Source organism: Pongo pygmaeus, chromosome 1 (assembly GCF_028885625.2).
Source record: "Pongo pygmaeus isolate AG05252 chromosome 1, NHGRI_mPonPyg2-v2.0_pri, whole genome shotgun sequence".
Lineage (NCBI taxonomy): Eukaryota > Metazoa > Chordata > Mammalia > Primates > Hominidae > Pongo > Pongo pygmaeus.
The window spans coordinates 14199617-14207889 of NC_072373.2; the positions used below are offsets into that span (position 1 = coordinate 14199617).

The following is an 8273-nucleotide window of genomic DNA, read 5'->3' on the forward strand; positions in this document are numbered from 1 at the left end:
ACAGGAAGTTTACTTACTGATATATAGGTTGAGGATTCCAAACCAAAAATCCGAAATCCTCCAAAAATTGAAACTTTTTGAGCATCAACCTGATGCTCAGAGGAAATGTTCATTGGAGCATTACGGATTTTGGATTTTTGGATTTGGGATGCTCAACTGATAAGTATATTATGCAAATATTCCAAAATCCAAAAAAATGCAAACTCCAAAACACTGTGATTCCCAAGCTGTTTATTATTTTTTGAGATGGAGTCTTGCACCATCACCCAGGCTGGAGTGCAGTGGTGCGATCTCGGCTCACTGCAACCGCCATCTCCTGGGTTCAAGCGATTCTTGTGCCTCAACCACCTGAGTAGCTAGGATTACAGATATGCGCCACTATGCCCGGCTAATTTTTGTATTTTTAGTAGAGACAGGGTTTTGCCATGTTGCCCAGGCTGGTCTTGAACTCCTGGCCTCAAGTGATCCTCCTGCCTGGGCCTCCCAAATTGCTGGGATTACAGGCATGAGCCACTGTGCCTAGCCCCCTAGGTATTTAAATGAGGAGCATATTCAACCTGTACTAAAAACATTGTGTTATGTCTTTCCATGTCCCAGAAATGGATTCAAGGACATCATTTCTATTCCTCATAGAAATGAGCCATCTTTAGGTGTCTGGGTGTAGTGACTCATGCCTGTGATCCCAGCACTTTGGAAGGTTGAGGCAGGAGGATCCCTTGAGCCCAGCAATTTGAGACCAGCCTGGGCAGCACAGTAAGACCTCATCTCTACAAAAGATAAAATTATATCACTTCTCAGCCTTTTAGCTAAGATCAAGTACAAAAAATAAAATTATTAGCCAGGTGTGGTGGTATGCACCTGTAGTCCCAGCTACTCGGGAGGCTGAGGTGGGAGGATCACCTGAGCCCAGGAGGTTGAGGCTTCAGTGAACCGTGATTGTGCCACTGCACTCCAGCCTGGGTGACAGAGCAAGACCCTGTCTCAAGAAACAAACAAACAAACAAACTCCTTGGGTAATGACCCAGTGGTCACCCATTGTGACCAGTTTTTCCATGGGACTGAACCACTGTCATTTGTCTGGTGCTTTATAACAGCTTACAAAATGCTTCCACAGCCACTTTCTCATTTGCTTTTCCCCAGTGCTCATAGCGTTATTGGCAATGTATAGATGCAGAAGCTGAGAGAGGTTAAGTCATTTGCCCAAAGTCACGGAGCAAGGGGAGACGTGGACCTAAGCCCCAGTCCTTGGCCTCTGCTCTCACACTTTCCCAAGTCCCTGCTGCGGGGCCCTTGGTGGCAGCGGGCCAAGGCAGTTCCGGGCACCTGGGCTGATTGTGTGACTGTGAGTTTGGTAAGCCAAGCCTGGCAGGTGTTTGCAATTCCCTGAGCTGGCTCCTGGGAATGCATTCTGTGCCATGCAGGGCCGTGTTGCAACGTGACTAATGGATGAGAAGGTTGAAGAGGAAAGCCATTACTTCACCAATGTGAATCAAGGTCATTCGTCACCTCGGGAAGCACATGGAGCTGCGACGTTCAGAAGGGAGGCACACTGCTCTCAAGCCAAACCACGATGTGGCCTGGCACCAGTCCCATGCAGTAGGGAGAAGGGGAGTTTCTGGAAGCGAGGAGGAGCTGGGCAGCCAGGCCCAGGGCCCTGGCTGTGCATGCATCAGCCCCTCCTGAGAAAAAGAGCTCAAGTACTATGTGGGGTCTTGCCCACGAGTGGGGCAATGGTGCAGTTTCCAGGAGGTGTTGGCAGGAGCTGACTGGCCACCGACACTGACTGGGGTCTCTGGGGGACGGGGACTGGAGGATCAGCGGCCTCTGACCATCTAGCGTCATCTGAGGAAATCAGGCCAATCGTGAGCCACCAGAGTGTCCTCACCGAGATGGCCTCTCTCCCTAGTATAACAAGCCACATTTGCTGCCTTTCTGGGAGAGTTAGAAGCAAGCCACGTGGCTGACTTCTTTTCAAAGTTCTCTGCCACAAAGGAGGAAGCCCCATGGGTGGAGGCCAGGCCTGAGGCCATCCTGCTCTGGGCCAGAGTGTGCCTGTGTCTGATGAGCGAGGACGTGCCTCGTCTGAGCTTTCCATTTCACACCGGTGGCTTGAACCCCCCATCACGGCTTCCTTTTGGGCTCCCCTCCTCAGGGGACCGAGCCTGAAATGTGCCTGCCCTTCATCCCTAAGGCCTGCGTCCCTTCCTCAGAGAGGACTAAGTTAGCCCCTCCCCAGTCTTGATGTTCTCCGAGGCCCTTCCTATTCACAGAACCTATCTGGCCTATTTATTTGCTTGCTTGCTTCTGATGTCTTCTCTTACTGAAAGGTAAGTTATGTGGGAGATGAAATCATGCCAGCTTTGGTTCACCATTACATCCTCCACACTTTTCTTTTCTGATTTATTTATTTATTTTAGAGTCAGAGTCTTGCTCTGTCACTCAGGCTGGAGTGCAGTGGCACAATCACAGCTCACTGCAGCCTCAAACTTCTGGACTTAAGTGATCCTCCTGCTTCAGCCTTCTGAGTAACTAAGACTACAGGTGTGCATCGCCACGCTTGGCTAATTTAAAAAAATTGTTTTAATACAAAAATTAGCTGGGCATGGTAGTGTGAACCTGCAGTGCCAGCCACTGTGGAGGCTGAGATGGGAGGATCACTTGAGCCCAGGAGAATGAGTCTGCGATGAGCTGAGATCGTACCGCTGCATTCCAGCCTGGCAACAGAGTAAGACCCTGTCTCAATTGTTTTTTTGTAGACATGGGGTCTCACTATATTGCCCAGGTTGGTCTTGAACTCCCGGGCTCAAGGGATCCCTCTGCTTCAGCCTCTAGTGTCACTGGGATTACAGGTGTAAGCCACTGGACCTGGTTCCCCTGAAAAGTTTTTGTGGAGCCTGGCACCAGGGGAACCCAATATCTATCCTTTGAATGAATGAATAAATGCAAAGAAGTGCATGAAGAGGAGGTGGGGGTCAGAAGGGGCATGTTTTATATAAGTAGATACCATGCAAGGGCCCTCCTGGGTGCCATCACCAGTGTGGGGCAGCCTGCGAGCCCCTTGAGGGAGGTCTCCCTGACACCCTGCCGACTCCTTCTGGGACCGAGCAGGAGTCACATCCAAGGGCTGGGTCATTATCTGATAAATGAGTGGGTTGTGCGGATGAGTAAACAGGGACTGACCCAGAGGTCAGGTGTAACTCAGCCTCAGAAACTGCATGTGTCAATAGGACTCGAAGGGCCAAGGAATGTGTTTTTCGTTGATGTCAACTTGCTGCAAAGGACCACACCTGCTTCTCGACCCAGGAACGTGGGAAAGAGAAAGGCATGGCTTGTTTTGGTGGAGATGGAGATGCTGGTAACAGTGGAGGAATGCCCTTCTTCTGATTCACAGTGGGGAGGTGCTCTGGGCCCCTGCCACTGCCCGAGGACTTCGGGTAAGTCAGCCTGTGGCCCCCAGCCCTTCCCCGCCAGACGCCCTGGCAGACGGCTTGTTCTGACAAGTACGTGCTTTCTGGATGGAACAGCCTCCCTTTTGTCCAAACCCTTCCTTTGAATTTAAAATGCAAAAAGAACCTTTTGAAGAGGAAAAGAATGGGATCAGGAGGAGGAGGCTGTATCTCATTTGGACACTCAAGCCCTCAGCTCCTGCCCAAGAGTTTCTGTAATTTGTTCCCACACCATTTCATGCCTTTTGGCTCCCAGCCAGGTGCGGTGGCATCCATGGCTTCATCCTTCTGGGAAGTCAGGGTCACGTTCCCTTGAGTCTTCTCCCTTTCCTCTCCCCAGCTTTTGGTTGTCCTGCTGAGAGAATGCAGCATTTGAGCAGTAGCTTCTGGAGCCCAGAGTGAAGCCCCACCCAGGCACCCTGACAGGACCACGGGAATGCTCCCGGCACAGCAAGCAGGACTCTGGAGAAGCGCAGCCTCCACGCTCCTTGTAGATGTTCAGTACAAACTCCACAGTTTGTGTGACTCACTGAGGGGCTTGGTTTGGCTCTTGCTGACGAGTCTGTCATCGGTGCCAGGTGACACGCTTTTCCCCTCCTCCCGTCTAGTCCTCTCTCTTGCCCCGGGGCTTCTGGTGGGGAAGTTTAACCTCCTCTTCATAAGCAGTGGGAGGGCTACTGTGCTGCCCTCTGGCCCAAGCTCTGGTATTCCCTTTGTGGTGGTGGATGCTCTCATTCCTTTGCAATGTGACCTGCAGTGTGAACCCAGGGGATCCATGAGACAGGGAACTCATGTCTGTTTTCTCCATTTGGTGTAGCATGCCAGTGGGTGTTTGCCTGACAGGGCCTATTGTGTGGGCCCTACACCTATTCACACACCTGCCATTTGCCTTCAGAATCCTGTTCCCAGTGGGTGGGTAATGGGTTTAAAAGCCCATAGCTGAGTTCTATCCACATTGGATCCGACCCACATTCCAATGCTCTTGTAAGTCTCCAGTTGGTCAAATGAGCAGTTTGATCCCTTGATCCTTCAAAATACTGGATATATTTATTTCTTCTTGCCTTTTGATCTTTCAAGCTTGAAATTTCTCGGCACATAAAAGTCTTCAAAATGCCCTCAAACTTCTGTCTCCAAAGGCAATTTTTTTTCACTTTTTCATTTTTTTGTAGAGATAGTCTCACTATGTTGCCCAGGCTGGTCTTGAACTCCTGGCCTCAAGTGATCCTCCCCCTTTGGCTTCCCAAAGTGCTGGGATTACAGGTGTGAGCCTCTGTGCCCAGCCACCAAAGGCATTTTTGCTTGGCTCTGTACAGTGGAGCTGCTTCTCTATTTGGAGGTTGAAGTTTGTGTCAAGTTCTTGAGTTTGTAAGAATAGGACATGAAAGCAGGGAGCCTTTTAATCAGATGAGCAGCTATCTATGTTATGTTTTCACAGATTTTGATTCTTCTTTTTTTTTTTTTTTGTGATGGAGTATTGCTCATCCGCCCAGGCTGGAGTGCAGTGGTGTGATCTTGGCTCACTGCAACCTCCGTCCCCCATGTTCAAGTGATTCTCCTGCCTCAGTCTCCCAAGTAGCTAGCTGGGACTACATGCGCGTGCCACCATGCCTGGCTAATTTTTGTATTTTTGTATATATTAGTAGTAGAAATGGGATAGGCCGGGCGCTATGGCTCAAGCCTGTAATCCCAGCACTTTGGGAGGCCGAGGTGGGTGGATCACGAGGTCAGGAGATTGAGACCATCCTGGCCAACATGGTGAAACCCCGGCTCTACTAAAAATACAAAAATTAGCTGTGTGGTGGCGTATTCCTGTAATCCTAGCTACTCAGGAGGCTGAGGCAGGAGAATCACTTGAACCGGGGAGTCAGAGGTTGCAGTGAGCCGGGATTGAGCCACTGCACTCCAGCCTGGCAACAGAGAGAGACTCCGTCTAAAAAAAAAAAAAAAAAGACAAAAAACGGGGTTTCACTATGTTGGCCAGGATATTCTCTATCTCTTGACCTCATGATCCTCTCGTCTCAGCCTCCTAAAGTGCTAGGATTATAGGCATGAGCCACCGCACCTGGTTGATTTTGATTATTCTAAGTAGGGATAGTTGAAGTCTTCATAGTGTTTGACATTTCGTGTATTTATCAGCTGAAACTTATTGTTTTCATGGTTTTGAGAAATCTCAGTGAAATAATTCAGTGTTGCCAGATCCAGGGAATCTTTTCTCCCCAAGGCATTTGCTGTATAATCAATAAATGTATGTATCGTATGGAGAGGTATGATTAGAGTACACTTAGAATTAGTTTATTTCTTTAAAGATGCTTTTACCTTAGCTGGGCGTGGTGGTACGCACCTGTAGTCCCAGCTACTTGGGAGGCTGAGGTAGGAGAATTACTTGAGCCTGGGAATTTGAGGCTGCAGTGAGCTATGATCGCACCACTGCATTCCAGCCTGGGCCACAGACCCTGTCTCAAAGAAAAATAATAATAATAAAAAAAAGACTTTTTCTTTTTCTTTTTTTTGAGATGGAGTCTAGCTCTGTCACCCAGGCTGGAGTGCGGTGGTGTGATCTGGGCTCACTGCAACCTCTGCCTCCCAAGTTCAAGTGATTCTTCTGCCTCAGCTTCCTAAGTAGCCGGGATTACAGGCATGCACTACCACCCCCTGCTAATTTTTTTGTATTTTTAGTAGATAACCGGGTTTCACCATGTTAGCCAGTCTGGCCTCAAACTCCTGACCTCAAGTGATCCACCCGCATCGACCTCTCAAAGTGCTTGGATTACAGGTGTGAGCTACCATGCCAGACCAGGAAAAAAAAAAAAAAAAAGACGACTTTACCTGGTCATTTAAAAAACAACCTAATGACCTAGGCAATTTTCATTAAGCTTATTTTCATAAGGGAGAACAAAACACAGTTCTCAACTTCTTGTCCCCCTTAGTCCCTACTTCCCTCATTACCTCCTCTCTTACTTGTCTTTCTCTTCTTCTCTCCAGGAGCTGAGAACAGCCCCTCTTCCTATTTGAGGCTGGCCTGTCCATGCGCACCCTTGGCCTCACATCAATGGAGGATCACCCATCCCTTCCTCGTGCTAGAAACCCAATGGCTGTATTCCATGAGCCTGCAGGACTCTTGCTCTCCTCCTTATTTAACTGCACCAGCTTAGGAGTAGCCTACATGCTCCATCTTCATTTCCTTACCCCATCTACTCCATAGTCTACCATTCTCTTGCTGAGGTTGCTTACCTGGCTTCTGTCCTCTACACTCTTTTCCACACTCACTTGTCCAGGTGCACATTGATGCCTACGCCTGACTATCCTACAGATAACTCGAATTCAAGATGGCGGGGAATAAACTCACCCTCTTATTCTATATGTCTGCCTGTCCTTCAGTATTTCTCATGTGGGATAAGGGTGCTATGATTCGCCCACTTGTCCAAGACAGAACACCTCGATTTCATTCTTTTTTTAAATTTTTAATTTTTTTTTGAGACAGAGTTTCGCTCTTGTCACCCAGGCTGGAGTACAATAGTGCGATCTCAGCTCACCGCAACCTGTGCCTCCCTGGTTCAAGCAATTCTCCTGCCTCAGCCTCCTGAGTAGCTGGGATTACAGGCACCCACCACAATGCCTGGCTAATTTTTTGTTTTTTTGTTTGTTTGTTTTTGTTTTCGAGACAGAGTTTTGCTTTTGTTGCCCAGGCTGGAGTGCAATGGCACGATCTCGGCTCACCACAACCTCTGCCTCCCGGGCTCAAGCGATTCTCCTGCCTCAGCCTCCTGAGTAGCTGGGGTTGCAGGCATGCGCCACCATGCCTGGCTAATTTTGTATTTTTAGTAAAGATGGGATTTCTCCATGTTGGTCAGGCTGGTCTCGAACTCCCAGTCTCAGGTGGTCCTCCCGCCTTGGCCTCTGAAAGTGCTGGGATTACAGGCATGAGCCACTGTGCCCAGCCAATTTTTTGTGTTTTTAATAGAGAGGGGGTTTCACCACGTTGGCCAGGCTGGTCTCAAACTCCTGACCCCAGGTGATCCACCCGCCTTGGCCTCCCAAAATGCTGGGACTGCAGGTGTGAGCCACCGCACCTGGCCTGGATGTCATTCTTGACTCCACTTTGCTGACATATTCTATCACTGAGTTCCACCCGCATGGTTCCCTTGGCCAGGGATAACACCGTTTCTCACCCTCCTGACAGCTCCCATTCTTCCTGCAAAATCCTCACCTGACGTCACTATGGCTGCAAAGCTTCCCCAACTTCCTCCCTAAGAGATACGCAGTGGCACTTTTTTTTTTTTTTTTTTTTTTTTTGAGACGGAGTCTTGCTCTGTCACCCAGGCTGGAGTGCAGTAGTGTGATCTCGGCTCACTGCAACCTCCGCCTCCTGGGCTCAAGTGATTCTCCTGCCACAGCCTCCCGAGTAGCTGGGACTATAGGTGCGCAGCACCACACCCGGCTAATTTTTGTATTTTTAGTAGAGACGGGGTTTCACTATGTTGACCAAAATGGTCTCCATCTCCTGACCTCTAAGAGGCGGGCCCGATTCCCCCACCTCGACCTCCCAAAGTGCTGGGATTACAGGCATGAGCCACTGCGCCCGGCCCAGTTGTACTTTTTTGACATATGTATGTCTTCTCTTATTTTCCACATTACTCTATTGCCATTATTTGTTTTTCTGCTGCTCTCACTTGCCGGATATAAACATCCTGAGAGCAAGAACTGTTTTGGCACAATTCAGTTTCTAGCACAGTGCATAGCACATAGTAGACCCTCAATAAATGTGTGGAAGTGAGCCCTCCAATATTCCAGGTAAGTACAAAGGGGCCTGGTTATTAGGGCCTCTTC

The 8273-nt window shown here is 49.1% G+C and overlaps 1 long non-coding RNA gene across 1 annotated transcript; it reads left to right on the forward strand.

Moving 5' to 3' along the window:
- Positions 1 to 3068: 3068 nt before the first annotated feature.
- LOC129014266 (uncharacterized) lies at positions 3069 to 8027 on the forward strand. Its single transcript, XR_008494183.2, has 3 exons — positions 3069 to 3434; positions 3787 to 4024; positions 6429 to 8027. It is a non-coding gene; the product is annotated as an uncharacterized LOC129014266 (long non-coding RNA).
- Positions 8028 to 8273: the final 246 nt, after the last annotated feature.